The sequence below is a fragment of the Camelus bactrianus genome, chromosome 19, assembly GCF_048773025.1.
Source record: "Camelus bactrianus isolate YW-2024 breed Bactrian camel chromosome 19, ASM4877302v1, whole genome shotgun sequence".
NCBI lineage: Eukaryota > Metazoa > Chordata > Mammalia > Artiodactyla > Camelidae > Camelus > Camelus bactrianus.
In genome coordinates, this window is record NC_133557.1 from 49,189,464 (window position 1) to 49,208,614 (window position 19,151).

Genomic DNA, 19,151 nt, shown 5'->3' on the forward strand with positions numbered 1-19,151 from the left:
GGTGCTGGGGCCTCGGTTCAGCATGGGCCCCTGGGCCTTCTGCCCTCTCCGTTCAGCCCCAGAGCCAGACGTGGGGTCGCCTGTCTCCCAGCCCAGAATATCCAGTAGGCAGCAACACAAACCTGGACCTGTGCTGCTTAAGCAAAACTCCGGAGGGGAGGGAGGTACTAAGGGGGTAAATGTAAAAACAGACGACTGCAAACTGTGATCAGCTCTGAGAAGGAAAGGAACACGCCTCGCCACGCAGAGCTGGGAGCTTTCCCTTTGGGGCTGCTCTGGGGGCGTTCATCTCAGCTAAACAATCTCCGGTCTTGCACCAACGCAGGAAGGCAGGGCGCGTGTGACCAGGTTGACTTGGCCTCGTTGATCATACTCATTCCCCATTCAGCAGCAGCTCTTACGGGCACTTACCTAGTAAACAGATGTCGGCCATAATCATCACGCACTTTGCTTGGTAGTTTTATTGGCCTCACATTTGACATGAGGTAATTGAAGCTGGGGAGTTTGTTGCATGCCCGTGATTACCTTGGAAATACCCCCACTGGTCTTTCAACCTAGACTGGTGTGGCTGTTATATTCCAGCCCTGTGAATGGCATCGTGTAGCTTCTACCAAGTGGCGCAAATGACTGACATTGATTTTTCTTAATTCGTAGGAAATGGTATGTGACAATAAGAGAAAAAGGTAGTCAGAAGTTGTTTGGAAAACTAGAACAAAATCCAATTCTTCCCCAGCTGGGGAAGCGTACCCAGTGTCACTCACCCCACTCACTGCCTGGCACTTCCTCCCTTCTGTGACTCCGTGTTCAGAAGCCACTCTGAGCCTTTGAAGAACATTTTGCCTCATGACACTGTTGAGTAGGACCTGCGGCCTCTCTGTCCCTGGTTAACTCTCTCTTCAAAGCCATTTAAATTTTATGCAGGCCCCTCCGTTCAGATGTAAGACTAGCCTCTTTAAACTTCTTGATGCAGCTCCTTAGTGAAGATCTTGCGAAGGAAAACTAGCCAAAACCTGGGGGGTATGCACACAGTGACTGCAACCTCAGCACTTTGTGAAGTTCAGAATCAGAGGGGTGGGAGACTCAGGAAAGGCTTTTTAAGGTAGAAAGGGGAAAGTGAAAGGACGCAGGCTGTGTGAGACTGAAGCATCTCCGTCCCCGCTAGCAAGGCAGCTGTGTTCAGGATGGTATGTGGGGAGTACAGAGTTCTCACAAAGAAAGAAGTGGTGGGATGGGAGGGAGGACAGATAGATTCTTTACTAGGGAATGAAAAAGTGCGCTGAAAACTTCCTGGTTGAACAAGAGGACTGTGACATGATGTGCTTGTATTTTGGAGAGAAGGGTTTTGTGGGGACAGGCCTAGGAGAACGCTGTCTGGCTAGGGAGTCAGCACAACAGGGAACCACAGAGAACAGGGCCGACCTCAGGGCCCCTGCTGGGGGAGGGGCTGCCCGCCATTTTGAGCCCTGGGAGCTGCTTCTGTCCCTTAGCTGGGGCCTCAGAACTCCCTTCATATCCCAGTCCTGTTGATACAAGGAAACAGATGTGGGGCATGAGAAGGGCTGTGTCCCAGGCTTTGGTTGAGCCCCTGGAATGTGCCCCACCAGACGTGGGTCCTTGGCTTCATGCAGGAAAGAATTCAAGAACAAGCCACTGTTGAGTAAAGGTAGATTTATTCACAGAGACACATTGAAAGGCAAGAGAAAGGCCACGAGGTTTTGGGTTTGGGTGCTCAGATTAAAAGTAGGTACACACTCCACAGAGAGAGTGTGGGCCTTCTCCAAAGAGGGAGAGAGAGTGGTGACCGCGAGGTGGCGCTGTGTTGCTTGTTTTCTTGGGCTTGGTTGTTTCATATGCTAATAAGTAGACTGAGCAGCCTAAGGGCAAGGGGCTGGGATTCCCAGGGAGTTGGCCATTTCCCACTCTGTGACCTTTTGTGGCTAGCCTTGGGATGGCCATGTTGCCTTGGGGCATGTTATTCACCATGTTACTATTACAATGGGTGTATAATGAAGCTCAAGCTCTGCTAGAAGTTATATCTCTTCATCCTGAGCCTCAAGGCCTATTGGGGATTGAATCCTTCACCATTTTGATGTTAATTGTTGTGGCCTTCCTTGAATGGCTGTGCTCTGCCCCCTTCCATCCTGTCTCACTGTGATGACACAGAGAGAGCAAAGGCCGGGCCCTACCCGTGCTCCTGCATTTAACAGGGGGAGGGGTGGTGTGGGCTGAGGATGACTCTGAGTGGTGAGAAGGATGTTTCAGATTTTCCCACGTGGGACATGGGGACGTGCCAGCAGCCATTCCAGATTATTCTCACGGGCATTATCGCTTGTGTCATTCATCTTTTTCTATTTTTCTTTTTTTTTTCAAGTATTTAATCTAAATTTAATATCAGGTTTTTTTAGGAAAGAAATTTCTCTTTTTCTTTTCTTTGGGGCTCTTTTGGGGGGTAGGTAATTAGGTGTATTTATCTGTTCGTGGAGGCCCTGGCACTTGAACCCAGGAACCGTGCACGCTAAGCACACGCTCTACCACTGAGCTCTACCACCCGCCCCATCATCTTTTACTTTTTGTTTTAGCTGCCAAGAATCTTACAGCTGAATTTCTAGTCGGCCTTTAACACTTACCCTAACTTCATGGCATTCATTTTTATGACTTTACCTTCCCCTGGTTTCATTATAAGTATTCCATCTCCATTTTGTCTTCACTCTCACTTTTGTCTTTTTGTTGTTATGTTTGTTAAACTGTGTTTAAAAAAATTGTTTAATTTCTCTTTTAGCAGGAGGCTGAAAGTAAATAAGTATGTAAACAAACTTATCACACTTAAATATTTTATACTTTCTAAGCTGTTTAGTAGTTACTTAAAAACCGAATTGAATACTAAAATGATAAAATTTTTAAATTATTTTTTAATTTTTTATAAAGGTATAGCTGATTTACAATATGATATAAGTTTCAGGTGTACAATAGTTGCACAATTTTTATTTTTATGTTCCATTAATAGTTATTGTAAAACATTGGCTATATTCCCTGTGTTGTAAGATACATCCCTGTAGCTTGTTTATGTTAGATGGAGCAGTTTGTATAAGAAAGCTGGGTAACGCAGAGTCTGGGGAGTGGCTCTGTCTAAACCATGTTCATGGTCACCCTTCCTGTCATAGCCCAGGCCCTCACTCCTCTCTTCAGGGGAGCGAGTGGAGGCAGCCCTCATCAGCGCTGGCACCACCCTCTGAGTGGCAGTGACAACAGTGACTGTCTGTGGACATGCAAATTGTTGTTCCAGGAGCTTTACATGCATTTCTGCATTTAATAATTAAAGCCCTCCTGTGAGGAATCATTTTATGTTTTTAATGAATAATACATTTTATTTTGATTTTGATAGAATTCAAACCTCCAGAAAATGTACTGGAATAGTACAATAAACGCTTAGAGACAGTTCACCTAAAAGGGCACTATTTGCCCTTTTGTATCTGGCTTATTTTAGTATAAACTTTCAAGGTCCATCCATGTTGTAGCCTCAATCAGTAATTTATTCCTTTGGTTTGATAATATCTTTTTTTTTGTTTGTTTTTTGTCAATTTAAAAATATTTTCATTGAATTCTAGTCAGTTTATAATGTTGCATCAGTTTCTTGTGTACAGCACAACACTTCATTTATATAGGAACATACCTGTATTCATTTTCATATTCTTTTTCAACATAAGTTACTATAAGATACTAAATATATTCTCCTGTGCTATACAGTATAAACTTGCTGTTTACTCTATACATACTCAGTATCTGCAAATCTTGAACTCCCAATTTATTCCTTCCCACACCCTCTCCCCTCTGGTAACCATAGTTTGGTTTCTATGTCTCTGTGTCTGTTTCTGTTCTGTAGATAAGTTTATCTTTTTGTTTGTTTGTTTTTTCTTTTTTTGTTTTTGTTTTTTTTTTTTTTTTAGATTCCACATGTGAGCAATCTCATATGGTATTTTTCTCTCTCTTTCTGGGTTACTTCACTTAGAATGACATGCTCCAGGTCCATTCATGTTGCTACAAATAGCATTATTTTATTATTTTTTTATGGGTGAATAGTAGTCTATTGTACAAATATACTACAACCTCTTTATCCATTCGTCTGTCAGTGGACATTTAGGTTGTTTCCATGTCTTGCTATTGTAAATAGTGCTGCTGTGAACATTGGGGTGTAGGTGTCTTTTTGAATTAGGGTTCCTTCTGGATATGTGCCTAGGAGTGGGATTGCTGGGTCATATGGGAGGTCAATTTTTTGTCTTTTGAGGGACCTCTATACTGTTTTCTACAATCGCTCCACCAAACTGCATTCCCACCACAGTGTAGGAGGGTTCCCTATTCTCCACAGCCTCTCCAGCATTTATTGTTTGTGAACGTCTGAATGATGGCTATTCGGACTGGTGAGATGTGATATTTGATTGCAGTTTTGATTTGCATTTCTCTGATAATGATATTGAGCATTTTTTCATGTGCCTATCGGCCATTTGTATGTCTTCATTGGAGAAATGTTTCTTTAGGCCTTCTGCCCATTTTTGGATTGAGTTGTTTGTTTTTCTTTCTTATGAAGTATAAAAGCTGTTTATATATTCTGGGAATTAAGCACTTGTCAGTCTCATTTATTGCAAATATTTTCTCCCATTCCATAGGTTGTCTTTTTGTTTTGCTTACTGTTTCCTTTGCTGTGAAAAAGCTTGTAAGTTTAATTACATCCCACTTGTATATTTTTGCTTGTATTTCTATTGCTTGAGTAGACTGCTCTTGGAGAACATTGCTGAGATGTATGTCAGATGTTTTCCCTATCTTTTCTTCTAAGAGGTTTATAGTGTCTTGTCTACATGTTTAAGTCTTTAAGCCATTTTGAATTTATTTTTGTGTATGCTGTGAGGGAGTAGTCTAACTTCATTGATTTACATGCAGCTGTCCAGTTTTCCCTACACCATTTGCTGAAGAGGCTGTCTTTACTCCATTGTATGTTCTCACCTCCTTTGTCAAAGATTCAATGACCAAAAGTTTGTGGGACTATTCTTGGTAATTTTGTTTATCTGTTCATTGATGGATGGATATTGTTTGTAACCTTTGGCTACTCTGAATGATACTGCTATGAATATTGATGTGCAAGATTTTGTGAGAATATGTTTTCATTCTGTTGGCTGTACAGTTGGCCCGCCATATCTGTAGTTTCCACTTCATGGATCCAGATGGCTGATTGTAAAGGGACTCGAACATCCTTGGATTATGGAATCCAGGATGGGGGGTTCCTGAAACCAACCCCCCGAGGATACTGAGAGATGAATCTATATGTAGGAGTGGAAGTGCTGAACCATATAACGCTAACCTTTTGAGGAAACACCATAATTCTCCAAAGAAGCTACACCATTGTCCCTTTCCAATGGCCGCATATGAGGTATCTCTGCCTCCTGAACAACACTTGTTATTGTGCATGTTTTGATTATAACCATCCTGGTGGGTGTAAAATAAGATCTCATTTTCATTTTGATTTAGCTAGTGATGCTGAGCTTCTTTTCATATGCTTATTGGCCATTTGTGTATTTTATTAAATCCTTGGAAAATTTAAAAATTGGGTCGATTTTCTTTGTATTGTTCAGGTGTAAACATTTGTTATATATCCTGAATACTAGTCTCTTATTAGATACATGCTTTGTAAAATTTTTCTCCTATTCTGCAGATTGTGCTTTAACTTTAGTTCTTTTAAACATTAAAACAATTTCTTTACAGGGGAGGTAATTAGATGTATTGATTTATTTTATTTTTCTTGCTAAGCACGCACTCTATCATTTGAGATACCCCCTTCCCCTGTCATTTCACTTTCTTGATGATGTCCTCTGTAACAAAAAGGTTTTAATTTTGATGAAGTCCAGTTTATCTGCTTTTTTCTTCTATCACTTGTGCTCTTGGTATTGTATCTAGGAAACCAAAGCCTATCCTAGGACCACAAAGATTTATACTGTGTCTTCTTTTAGAAAGTTTATAGGTTTAGTTTTTACGTTTCTGTCTGTGATCCATTTTGAATTAATTTTTATTTGTTATATAAAATATGGGGGTCCAGATTCCAGATTCATTCTTTTGCCTGCAGATACCCAGTTTTCCCTGCGCCATTTGTTGAATAGACTATTCTTTCAATGGAGTGTTGTTGGCACCCATATGGAAAACTGACTGTAAATGTAAGTTTTTCCCCCCTGGGATTTTATTGTGTCTCATAGATTTATTTATCCAAACTTATGCCAGTACCATACTGACTTGAGTACTATAGCTTTTTAGTACCCTTTAAAGTGAGTCCTCCCACTTTGCTCTGCTTCTTCAAGATTGCTTTGGCTGTCCTGGGCCCCTTTCACTTCCATATGAATTTTAGGATAAGTTTTTCAATTTTTGCAAAGAAGTCAGCTGGAATTTTGATAGGGATTCCACTGAATTTGTAAATCACTTTGGGGAGTCTTAACATTTTTAACAATATTGTCTACCATTCCATCAACATGGGATATGTTCCATATATGTAGATCTTTTAAAATTTTTTGGTGATATTTCAAAATATTCAATGTACAAATCTTGTAAATTTTTGTTAAATGTATCTCTCATTTTATTTTTAATGCTGTTGTAAATGGAAAGGCTGAGCTTCTTGAGGGTAGGACTATATATCAATTTGTTTATTTCTAGGATTCCTACGCAGCAAATTCCCTAGGTTTATATTTGCTACATAAATCTATCCACAACTCTTCCCACCCCCGTGTTATAAGAAACAAAGACCCAGGTTAAGCTACCTGAACAACTATGTGGAAGTGAGAAATGAGACCCTTGGGTGGAGCTTTGTGCAGATGATACTGAGAGCTTATTTAGGATGGCTTCATCTTAATTTCTTTTAAACAAAACTTTTGGTGTAGTCAGATACATTAAGAACATGCCCTTTTGATGTGCAGAGGAGCTCAGACTATTATTTTCAAATAATTTCTAGAGAGAGTGTTGTACTTGAAATCTAATTTGCATCAATCTTTGAAGATTTATGTTTCAGGAGCTTTGACTAAAGAACACCTGTCTTTATTCATTAGTGACAATTAAATGCTCAAGCAACATGTAATAGTGTGAGAAACTGCCCCCGTCCCGTAGTGCTGGGTGGCTGCAGCTGCAACTGGAGTCAGCCCTTACCTTTCCCAGTATGCTTGTGCTGATCTGCTTAAAGCTGTTCGTCCAACAGTGTGTCTGTAGTCTGTTGGACATAGCCATAAAACATTGAGTTAAGGTTGCTGGAATGCATTATATTCTTATTAATATTAAGTAAGCACATATTGAGTGCTTACTCTATGTTGGGAATTGTCCCTCAGCCTCACATGAATATTATTTCTCTTAAAACCTCACATATTTCCTTGTTATTCTCACTTTACAGATAAGGAGACTGATAATTAGGTCTTCTCTCTTTTGGGTGGAGCTCATTAACAATGACGGGAAGTTGTAAGGAAAAAGATATAGATTCATCCTGAGAAAACATTTTTTCTGAGAGTCAGCAGTGAAGAGGGTGGACACTGAAGAAGGTGATCATTGTTCGATTGAGACGAGCCCCGGGTTGTACGGAGTCAGCATCCCTGTCCTGGACTCGGCCAGTGTAGAGCTGCTTGGTGGGTGAGGCGGCGAGGCCGAGCAGGGAACGCAGATGCCCGGCCGTTGGGCTGTGCTCAGGCCTGGTGGGGCTTTCTCCTAAGGGCAGTGGGCCGTCATTGATAGATTTTAAGTAGGGGAGTGGGGTGCTCTTGTAGATCAATTTTGTCTTGTAGAATGCTTAGAAACATTTAGAAGGCTCAGCAGGAGGTGATGTGATGAGTCAGAGTAGGGTGGCTGCAAGGTGTAGCAGTGTTCAGTTTTCAAGTGGTTTTCAGTCCCAGTTTTGTGGCTCAGTAGCCGTGTCACTTTGGATGATGCACTCAAGGAAGAGAAACAATTTATCTAATTAATAAAAGCAGTGATGTACCGACCCCCCAGGACTGCTGTGGAGATCCAGTGAGATAACGTGTGCACAGTGTGCAGCGTGGTACCCAGCACAGAGTCAGTGCTGAGTGAGTGCCAGTGAGTATCTGGTAGGACAGGTGTGGGTGGTGGGACTCGGTGACTGAGGAAATCTGGGCCCTGAACGAGGGGTCCAGTCACATCTGTGAGTAATGGGCCTGAGCTGGGAGAGGCAGAGAGACCTTGCCCCCCAACCAGGGGCCCTGGGCAGGACGGCTATGGGAGGAGCACCGTGAAGTCAGGTCTTTGCAGGTGTAGTTGGAGGTGCCCTTGAGACATCTAAGTGCAGTGTCAAGAGCTCAAAGTGGAGGTCTGGGCCCAGGCTGTGAATTTTCCTATAATCTTAATCCCTGAGGACACCGAGGTATTGATCACTGAACGTGAAGACATACTTTACAGGACAAGTGAATAGTAGTATCATCTCTGTCATCAAAGCTCACGTCTCTTTATTCATCACCCACTTTGCTCATTGGGTACTTACAGAGGTCACTTCACCACCCTCCCCTGGGCTCAAGCTCCACAGTAAAGAGCTGGTGAGCCTCCCTCCTTTCCAGAAGATGACACATTTTGCTGGTAGCATTCTGTACCTCGCCAGACTTAGAATTTTAGTTTGTTAATTTAATTCTATTTTCTGTTAGCCATCTCCTGACAAGAGAGTCCTTTTACCTCATGGTCATATTTCAATTAGCTGTTACTGAGAATTGCTGATCTGATCCATAGAGTAAGTATTATATTAACCTTGTAGAGTATTTATCATTTTTTCTGACTTTGCCCTTTAATTTTGTATGCCCTTTCTCTATCCTATTTGGGGCCTTATTTTTTTTTAATTAAAAGATGTCTGTTTGCAGTTAAGAAAACAAAAGAAAAAATACACATGATAGCTAAACTTAGAAAATATCTAGTGTGTTTTCTGTCTCGGCAATGGAGGGTTGTAGAAACTTGTGAAAACCTTCATTACACAAGTTTCTTAAAATGCGGATTAAGAAATAAAACTTTCCTTCCTCATCTTTCAAGCTGCACAGCTAATTTTCAAGAAAGTGAGGGGAAATCCTCAGAAGCCAAGACAAACCAGAAAGCAGGGATTCAGGGTGATACATGAGCCTTAGAAGCCCTGAGGTGATTGTTGGCTCCTGTACCGAGTTTCAGTTGCCTTGACAGTAGGGCAGGAGGTGAGCCCGAAGCCTCTCACACTGGGAGTTGGATGACTGATCATATGTAAGGCCAAGCCCATCCCGAGAAGCATGGTTTACTAAAGGGTGAACTAGGAAAAAAAAATTCCTCAAGGCAAGACAGTAAGGAAAGTCAATTTTGTTGGAAGAGGGGAAAAATAACAAATCCAAAGTAAGGATATAGTTTAAAGCTCTTCTGGCATGAGAGTGACCACAAAATCCTGGCAGAGAAGAACAGCTACTCCTGGAATGAGAAGCTGTGGTTTGAGTGAACCAGTGAGCAGCCATTCCGAAAAAGGCCTCCAGAGTCTTGTGGATCAAGATACTGGACGGCAAACACCTCTCTTCCAAGGTCTCTTTCAAATAACCGGAAATGTTTTAAAGGAAAGAAGCCATAATCATAGTTCTATTTATTAACATTACTATATGCTAGGAATTCAGAGGTGACTATGGAGTTGACTCCTCATTTATGGACCTTACTTTCTCTTTGGGGAGAAAAACTGACATAGTTGGGGAGCTTGGTAGAGGGAGGTGTTAGTCTGTTACAATTAGCCAGGAGAGGAGATTAAGAAAGCAGTGAAGGGTGGGTGAACTTTTTAGCTGAGGACAGACAGTCTTGTTCAGTTGGCTTTTAATTGCAGGCTCAATGAGCTGTCACTGGAGGGAATAGATCTTACGGAGGATGGACTTAGCTCAGGCCTCTTTAGAATGGACAAGTGAAACTGGAGAAATACAGTCAAATCTGTGCAGACATTAAAGTTCACTTGAACGTGCTGTAACCCTGAGCCAAAGATAGGACAAATATGCAGCACTTCTTAAGGACAGAGGAGTGGTTTCTAAGGTTCTCCAAGAATGAATCCCAGGGAACCGGGATGGCCAGTTGTCAAACTGTGACTTTGATCTTTGGACGGTGTACCCACCAAGGGTATTGGCCTTTTATAGGTTTCCATTTCTCTTTAATACATGTCAGGTGATGAGGACGTGGGCACAAGTATTTGACACCTTGTCAAGGCGACTTTGGTTACCTGCCTAGAAGCACGGGCACAGCTATGGCTGCGTCATACATCTTGCCGCCCAACCCGTTCCCCGGCTCAGTGATCACGGCAGAGTGGTTCCTTGTTGACCTGTCCATCTCCTCTGTGACATCATAACCCATGAAAAGACCGGAGTGTATTAACTTGGCTTTGTTAAAGTCAAAGGAACATATCTAATATGGAGTCAGATTTGTCCTTTCCTATTTCAGTAGTGTCATGGAGAAGGCAGTTTGGGCAGCTTTTTGTAGGGCCCTGGAGGCTTTCTCTCTCAGCCTCTGGGCGCCTTTATTGAAAACCCTTCATAGCTGTCTGGCGTGCTGTAAAACCACTCTGCCTGTTTTGCCCTGAAGATGTTTTCAGTTTATAACTCATCTCTACTCCTTGGAAAACAACTCAATAAAAACTCAGTTGGTTTTCCACCAGCCATGGGCAGGGGTGGGGGATAACTTGTTATTATTTCATAAAATAAAATAACAATAATAATAATAATAAATAATAATAATAATAAATACTACTAATAAAAGAAGTCTTAAAACAGCACTGGGCACATTGGAGAGAGTCAGTAAATGCTTCCTGGCTTAAGTCAAAAGTGATGACTCAGTGATTCCATGGCTGCTGTATTTACTAAGCTAATTACTCCTTTGCTCCATTACACATTTTTTTTAAGTGAAAAAGAAATACATGCAAATGGTTAAAAAAAATTCAAACAGAGCACAAAAATACACAAGTGAAAGAAGTTTATCCTCATCCTCTGTTCTTCCAGCCCTCCCTGGAGATGCCACTGTTTAATATCCTTTGGGTGCTTTTCCAGATATGGTATGCACATTCTCACCTATGTATGTAAATTCTTTAAAGTTTTAGTTATTTTTAACTTAAAGGTATTTAAATCCTCAAGTGGCTTCTGCCCGGGTAATAGAACAGAACAAATCTGACTCCATATTAGATATTTTCATTTGACTTTAACCCTATGCTCTGTCTCCTAGGCTTCATCTTGCTTGTAAAACAGTGTTGCCTAGAGCCTGAAATATACAGGAGAGCCTATTCTGAAGGCTCTGACCTTTAAGGATATTTAATACTTTTTCATTCATAAAAAGATAACAAATTACAGAATTGAAAATAACGTTTCTTTTGTTGGAGGTTTACAGAGATTTGACCCAGGCAGATAGCTGCAAGAACAAAGGATTCTAACAAGAAGGAATTCCTACACCAGGAAGATTGCAACAACCAAGCACGTAGGAAAGGACCCTGAATTCTGACTTGGGGAGATGGTTTTCCAGGACATTAGTTTGCCATCTAGGTCTACAGAAACTTGCTATTCCTTGCCCCAATACCTGGTCTCCCAACTTATTGGCCTGTCCTGCACTGAGGAGAATGAATTTGGACTCGGTAACACTCCTATCTACCTAGCAAGCTGGGCACTGGAACTGAGTGTTATGGAAACAACAGGCCAGCCAAGAAACAAGCACCACTGGGAGGGTTGGAGTACTCAGATTTATTATGCCGGCGGGCTCAGAGGGGCTTCTGCTCCGAAGTTCTGAGCACCTCCAAGACATGCACATGACGTTTTAAAGGGTTAATTACAAGTAAGGGGTATTAGCCAATAAGGCTCAGACAACAAAAAGCAAGGAATCAGTACACTGGAGCTTATCAACTTGTAATAGATCACGTTACTGACACCTGTTGAGCTTGCATTTAAGAGTTAGCTTGTTAGTCCAGTAAACTGACACTAAACTTCAGATTTACGAGTTAGCCCAGCAGAATTTAGATCAGTAAACCGACACTTATCACACTTAGATTTCTGACTTAGCTTGTTAGCCCAGCTGGGCTTTTCCTTTACATGAGGATAGCTCTCCCACACCCAGGGAACTACTGTGAGCCCTTGATGGTTCCACTAGGTTGGGGTGTGGTTTACCCAGGAGGGATGGGGACTGTGCACCAACACTCAGGCAGTCTGCTCTGCCTGGGGCTCTGATCTTGTACCACCCCGCTCCCCGCCAGCCCAACACCTGGGAGAGTGGAACTAAGGCAGAGATCATGCCTGGCTGTTTCCCAGCGTGTAAAAGGGGAATAGGTACTCTTCCCAAGGTAGTTCTGAGCGACAACACCTGCGGGTTCTTGGTTCCCAGAGCAACAGAAAACCAAGCTCCGCGTAGGGGCAACGGGTGTGATAACCATAGGGGTTCTGCAGAAGCATCGGATGGAGGGCTGGATCAGAAAGGTAAAACATGAGCTGCTGGCCTTGAAGTGTTACAGAATGGTACAGAGACAGGACTGCCGCCTCCTTCGGGGTGTCCCCAGAGGTAGAGCTATTTCTCTCCATCTCTGCTATGACCCTCCCCTCTCCAGATCCCTCCCTTTTCTCTGCACTTCCTGTCCATCTGTCTCCCTCCACTTTCCCCCTCCTCTCCTCCCCCTCCCATCTTCTCCCTCCCTCGCTGTCCCACCTTCTCTCGCAGAACCCAGAGTGGATCGCTGGCCATCCTGCGCATGGGCAGTCGGTGCCAGCTGGACCACGGGTTGGAAGCTCCAGTTCCGAGCCGGGGATCGGCCCCAAAGGCTTCTTAGCTCTGTCGACCGGTAGGCCTTTAGCTCCTGCTGGGGGGCCGGGGCCTCTGGCTGTGGAAGTGCAAGGTGGGGGGCTCCCGGGAAAGGGGTGAAAGGGGTCAGGCGGCTGCGGGAGGGCGGTCGGCATGTCACAGCCTCCAGGGCGCCAGTCAGCCTGTGTTCAGCTGAATTCCTCGGGCCAGAACCCTCTGCCCGCGCCACCTACCCCGGCGTCCCGGCCACACCTGTCCATGGCCAGGTGTGCACCTGCAGCCTCTCATCCAGCCGGGCTCCCCTCAGTCCGCGGCTGGCGACCCCTTCCCCTCTCCCGCCCTCAAGTCCTCTTCTCCCGGGCTGCCTCTCCTCAGCCGCCGTCCCGTCCCCGCCCCTGGGCGGCCTGTGTCCCGGGTGGGCGGGGTCTGCGGACCCGGACAGGGGCGGGCGGCTGGGGCTGGGGCTGGCCTTCGAGCGGGGCTGCAGCCCGCGTTTCCACACCCCCCCCCCCGGTTTCCCTGCCCTGCGACCCCGGGGCTGCCCTGTTCTTCCTTTCCTGCTCCCTGAGGACAAGCTCAGCGGAGTGGGCGCTGCTCCCTGGGCTGAGAGCCTCCTGCTGTAAAGCCCAGCTTCTGGTGGAGTCGGGAAAGTGGATCCTCAGTGCTGAGCAAGCTTCTGTCTCCTCCCTCAGTGTTTCTGCCCCAGGTAAGTACCTTGAACACTTTCAGGTGTTATGATGGCGGTGCTTGTTGATGTCACGTGTTTTTATAGTGCCAGGGATTACAGTGTTGAAAGCAGGGCTTGGTTCAGTTAAAAATGAGCTAAAGGCATGAGGCTGTGACATGCTTCTTCCTTCCCTCTCCCAGGGTGAAACGTGTGACCATCGATTTTAAAAAGATAGTTACAGTCCCTAACTAGCCCAGCCCAGCTAGGGTGCGTTAACAGGAACAGCACCACCAGAGGCGTTGGAGACCCAGGGACATTGCAGTCCTAAAGAGCTCCTGGCACAGTTTGGTTGGTTTTGGTTTTTTGTTTTTCTTAAATCGTGGGGCAGACTAGTAGTATAGAGGGAAAAATAATTCTCAAGAAATATTTTTTCATATAACAGCTTTATTGTGATACTGTTCACACACCATGAAGTCCATCCATTTAAATGGTACAATTCAGCAACTTTTAGCATATTCACAGTTGTGCAATAATTATTATTCCAGAACGTTTTCATCACTTCAGAAAGAACAGTGGAAATGAATGACCTATCCACCCCTCCCCAGTGGTGGTTCTAAAGAAGTTTCTTGGCTGTTCCTGACCATAAATTAACTTGTTACATTCCATGAAAGGTCTGGTAGGAATTCTAATCAGAATTGCATTGAATCTGTCTATCAAAACAGGAAGAATAAATGTCTTAATGGCATAAACTTCTTCTACCCATGAATATATCTGGGACCGTATCTTTTCATCTCTCCAGAGCCTGGCCCATGGGAAGTCCTCACTAATTGTTGGGCTTGTGAATGATGAGATTCTATACATCGTTAGTTGCTACTGTAGACTTTCACAGAAGAGAAAAGTAACCTCAGTGAAGCCAAGTGACTCTCTGATGGTCAGAAAGGGTGACAGTCAGTGCTGGAGTGATCCAGTGGACTTGGTGCTTGCAACCAGGATTCTCCAGCACCTACAGCTAAGGGGATTACAGTATTCTTTTTTTTTTTTTCTTAATGGTGTTGCTTTTATTTTTACTTATTTTTTTAATTTATTTTTTATTGAAGTGTAGTCAATTTACAATGTTAGTTTCAGGTGTACAGCAGAGATTCAGTTATAAACATATGCATATGTATATACATATGTTTTAGATTGTTTTTAACACAACTCATTACAAGAAATTGAATATAGTTCCCTGTGCTCTATAGTAGGTCCTTGTCATTTATTTTATATTTATTAATGTGTATCTGTTAATCTCCCCTTTCCTGCCTGCTAAGCACAGTTTGCTTTCTATGTCCATGAGTCCATTTCTATCAGCACAGTTTTTCCTAGTAATATATGCTCTTTGGCTGCTTTCAGTTTCAGTAATTCCATCTTATCTGTGAGCGCTTTTCTTCTGGTGGCCTTTATGTGGTTTGCACACGTGGTAATAGAGATCTGTATTTGGGAGAACACCAGGACTAGTGTAGTCCCTGGTACAGAATGCCCACTGAGTTGATGCTTGAACTGGGAAAAAAACATAGTAAATGTTGGAATTTCCACTATGGTTGAGACTTCCAGGTTTCTGTAACCTGTTTATACCACCTTATTATTGGCTGCCCCCATACTGGGTAATTTGGTGGAATTTCATGGTATGGTGGTGTAGAGACAGGGCCTTGTATGCTTCTTCTCTTTCCGTTTTCTAACACTCATTCTCCTGGGCCTCCCAGATCCTCCCCCAGCAGTGTCCAGGGCTGGCTTGATGCTGCGCTGAAGCAATATTTGTTAATAAGGCCCTTTCCTCATCTCTTGTGACCCTCCGTTTCTTTCTCTGCATAATGAGTACTTACACTAGATAAGTGTTTTCATTTTCTTTTAAAGCCATGTTTCCTTTGAGAAACAGAAAATGCAAATCTCTCCTCACATCCCAACACTTTAGATTTTGTTACGTCCTGCAAGGAGTGACATAGCTCTTTGTGGAAAATTGATGTGGTTGTGATTCCAGGTGGCACAGAAAAGACTCTTCAGAGATTTATTTCAGGGAGAGGGCAGAAAAGGGGCAGTATGTCACACTTTCTAGTGTGAGCACTGGAGCAGGGGCTTGGATTTAAATATGGTGTCTTTTGTGGCCTCTCTTTAATCTTGTACAATGTGACAAACCTCTCTACCACAGTTTCTTGATGTGTCAATTTGGGGTGATAATATTTTAAGGCTTTTGTGAAACATTATACACATAATCTATTTGTGTCTCAGTAGAAACAAGACCTGCAAGGGATTCAGGAATTAAAAAAAAAAAATCTTGCCCATAGCACTATGTCGCTGTGTATTTTAAATATCCTGGAGGGTGATGGTTGAGTCTAAAGTCCATCGTGGGACAGGTGGCCCATAGTTCTCTATGCCCCAGATTGCCCCCTCCTCCCCAGTCCTCTTCCTCAGTCCAGGATGAAGTTCCCTAGTAGATTTACACAGAGGTCTTGTGGAAATGGCTTTTCATTTTATTGTTTCACCAAGAAGGGCTGCCATCATGATCTCTGTGGTCAGGTTTTGAAAGGCTGCCATCATGATGTCTAGTCAGGTGAAGGCTATGCAATTGGGAGTTTCTATTTAATAAAAAGAAAAAAATTACAAGTAGAAAATTAGAACAAGGGTGGTGACAGGGGCTCTTGGAAGTGAGCACCATTAGCTTTGTTAGCTTCAGGTGCAGTGGCCTCTTGCCACGAGGACCCAACCTCTTTCTCTGAAGTTGGAGGGACCAGTGGGTTCAGTGGGAATGTTAACTGAGTGTATCTTATGTGCTGGGCATTGTCCTATTTTTTCTGTGTGTTCCTTTTTTTAGACAGTGAGCTCATTTAACCTCAATAGCCTCTTTAAAAAAGTAGAAGTTTTATTTTGTGATATAATGTATATTCCCATGTAGTTGTAAGAGATAATATGGAGAGGGCCTATGGACCCTTTGCCCAGTTTTCCTTAATGGTTCCATCTTGCAAAGTTGGGGTACGATTCATTACTGACTCACTAACAATTTGAGGTTTGTGTTATTGCCCTCATTTCTATTCACGATTAAACTGGGGCTTAGAGAAGCACACAGGCCTGCCCAGGTCACCCACATGGTTAGTGAAGAGACGGGTGGAACGTGGGTTTGGGATTTCCAAGCAGTACCATTATGATGGTCTGTGGCAGGGAGCAGCATTCACTTTGCTTGTTTATTCATTCATTCAACAAACATTTATTGAGTAACCTCTGTGGGTCAGATGCTTTCATAGGGTTATCTGATTCTTCAGCAGTACTGAGAATCAGGTAATATTTACTTTTTTTTAAATGTGAGAAAATTAGCTCTGAGAGGTTATAACCCCCCGACGGAAATATAGCTCATAAAGGAGGGATAGTAAATTTGTAGTCACCCCTTTTTATGCAGGTGGTACCCTAGGCATTTTACATTTGCAAACTTCCGTAATCCAGATATATTCTTGTAAGGCAAGGATTTTTTTTTTTTAATTGAAGTATAGTCAAGTTTACAATGTTGTGTCAATTGCAAGGTGTTTTTTGAATTTTGAATTAAAAAATATTTTTTGAGGAGGGTAATTAGGTTTATTTATTTGTTTCATTTATTAAAATGAGGTACTGGGACCTCGTACATCATAAGCACGTGCTCTACCACTGAACTGTACCCTCCTCCCCAAGGCAAGTTTTCTTATCCATTATTCTGCATCTTAGGGGTTCAAATAAATTGGAATTGAAATCCATATCTTTTGCTCCTACTGTTGTCCTTTTCTTTATATTCTGCTGAAGGGGGTTGCGGAAAGCAGTTCCTTTTTTCATTTCTTTATTCCGCATTTTTGAGCAGTGACTTTGCATCAGGGCCTTGCTAGGTGCTTGGAAACAGAAAACAAGAAATGACCCTTCTGTGCAGGGGCAGGAATCCTAGACCAAAAGCTGGGTAATGTGATCCGAGCTACGGTAGCCAAGTGCAGGCTCTGAAGGACAAACTGTACCCCTGGATTTGCTTGTGCTTCCCCTGCCTTCTGGCTGGTACACACCAGGTCACCGCAACCCAGAGGCGCCCACAGCCCACAGCACAATATTTACCTCGATCTCCTCTCCCCTCTCGGCAGGCCCTGCAACATGAGCATCCCTGACTACGTGCAGTGTGCTGAGGACTATGAGACTGTTCCCGTGGTGGTCAAACCAGTGGGGATCATCTCAGAGGAGAATTTCTTTTGCATCTATAAACGAATCTCCTTGGTGAGCCAGATCAGCCCGTGCAGATCCCAGGGCACACTCTGTATGCACTACAGGCACCACTATGCGCCCAAGAATGGATGGAGTGGCTTCCAGACCCACCGCACGGTCGTGGGCCTTGTCACCATTACCGACTGCCTCTCGGCCAAGGCCTTCGAGAAGCTCCACGTGCAGAGGAGCTGTATGGCACCACGCTTAATGACTCTAAGCTCTTTGTCTTTGTGCTGCATGGGGAGGTAGCCAAGCAGCCGCGCACCGACATGGCCTTCAATCTATGAGGACTACAGGGTGGTGGAGAAGAGGATCGAGGACTTCACTGAGTCACTCTTCATCTTGCTCAAGTCCAAGTTGCTGGATGGGACCCCTGACAAGACTGGGAACAAGATCCCACTCCTCTGCATACCGTTTGAGAAGGGGGAATTCATGGGACTGGACACTGACAGCAGGTAAGTTTACCTGGAGGCCAGTCCACCCTGGCTGTGTGCCGGAGTTCTTCTCTCCATTCAGAAAGGGATCAGCACGTAATAGGACTGTCTTGTAGCCAAGGTGGGAGGGAGGTGCAGCCCGCCGGTTTACAGACATTTAAAAGTGAATCCGCCTTTGTTTCAGAGAGATCCTTTTAGTGTTAGTGTAGACACTTACTCCTGCTTTTCAGCCAGGACCCTGGTGTGACCCCTGGAGTTGCTGTTCAATAGAGTAGCCACAGCCACTGATCCTAGGAGCACTGGGGAGGAGGCTGGTCTGAGCTGAGATGTGCTGTAGTTCAAATGCACATGAGACGCTGAGGCTTGTCTACTAAAAGCATATAAACTATCTTGTTACTTCCTATATTGATTACATGTCAAAATGATAGTATTTTACATACAGTAGATTATGTAAGATATGTCCTTAAAATCAGTTTCTAGTACTTGTTTTTTGTTTGTTGCTTTGTTTCTTTGTTTACCATTTTAAATGTGGCAACTGGGAAACTTTCTTTACATGGCTCTCATTTCATTTCTGTTGGGCAGCCTTTCCTGGGAGAGTCTCATCCCTTTGCTTATAGATGAGATGCTGAATCCCGAGAGGCAGAACGAGGCGCTGGTTGAGCTGGCTTGGAGCCAGTGTCTCCTGCCTCCCAGGCTCAGCACCTGTTCGGCTCAGGCCCTCTCTTCCTGCCCGACAGCCAGCATGCCATGTTAGGACATCAGAAACACCGCCAAGTACCTCCGAATGAACTCCTTATGCAGGGAAAGGCGTATCACGGAGTATGGGAAACAGCAGAGAAATGTTCATCCTCACTTTGTCCCTGTGATTAAGTCAACGGCCCCACTTTGCCTCGGAATTACAGACGAGCTCTTCTGGGCTGCCTAACCCTCCAACTTCTGCTCTGTTTCCCCATGTATCTATTGTGCTGTCCCTCGGGCAGAAGAGGGTGAGATGCCTTTGCTGAGAGGTGGTCTCCCTTTGCTGGGGAGAGTGAGAGAATCTGTGT

General features: G+C 43.8%; 1 protein-coding gene across 1 annotated transcript in view; it reads left to right on the forward strand.

The window, feature by feature from the left end:
- Positions 1-19,151, forward strand: part of LOC141574112 (trafficking protein particle complex subunit 9-like) — a 152,608-nt gene that overhangs the window by 20,545 nt on the left and 112,912 nt on the right. The window contains exons 5-6 of the mRNA XM_074347893.1: positions 12,685-13,471; positions 17,554-18,126. The gene's annotated coding sequence lies outside the window, so the exon portion shown is untranslated. The remainder of the gene's footprint in view (positions 1-12,684; positions 13,472-17,553; positions 18,127-19,151) is intronic.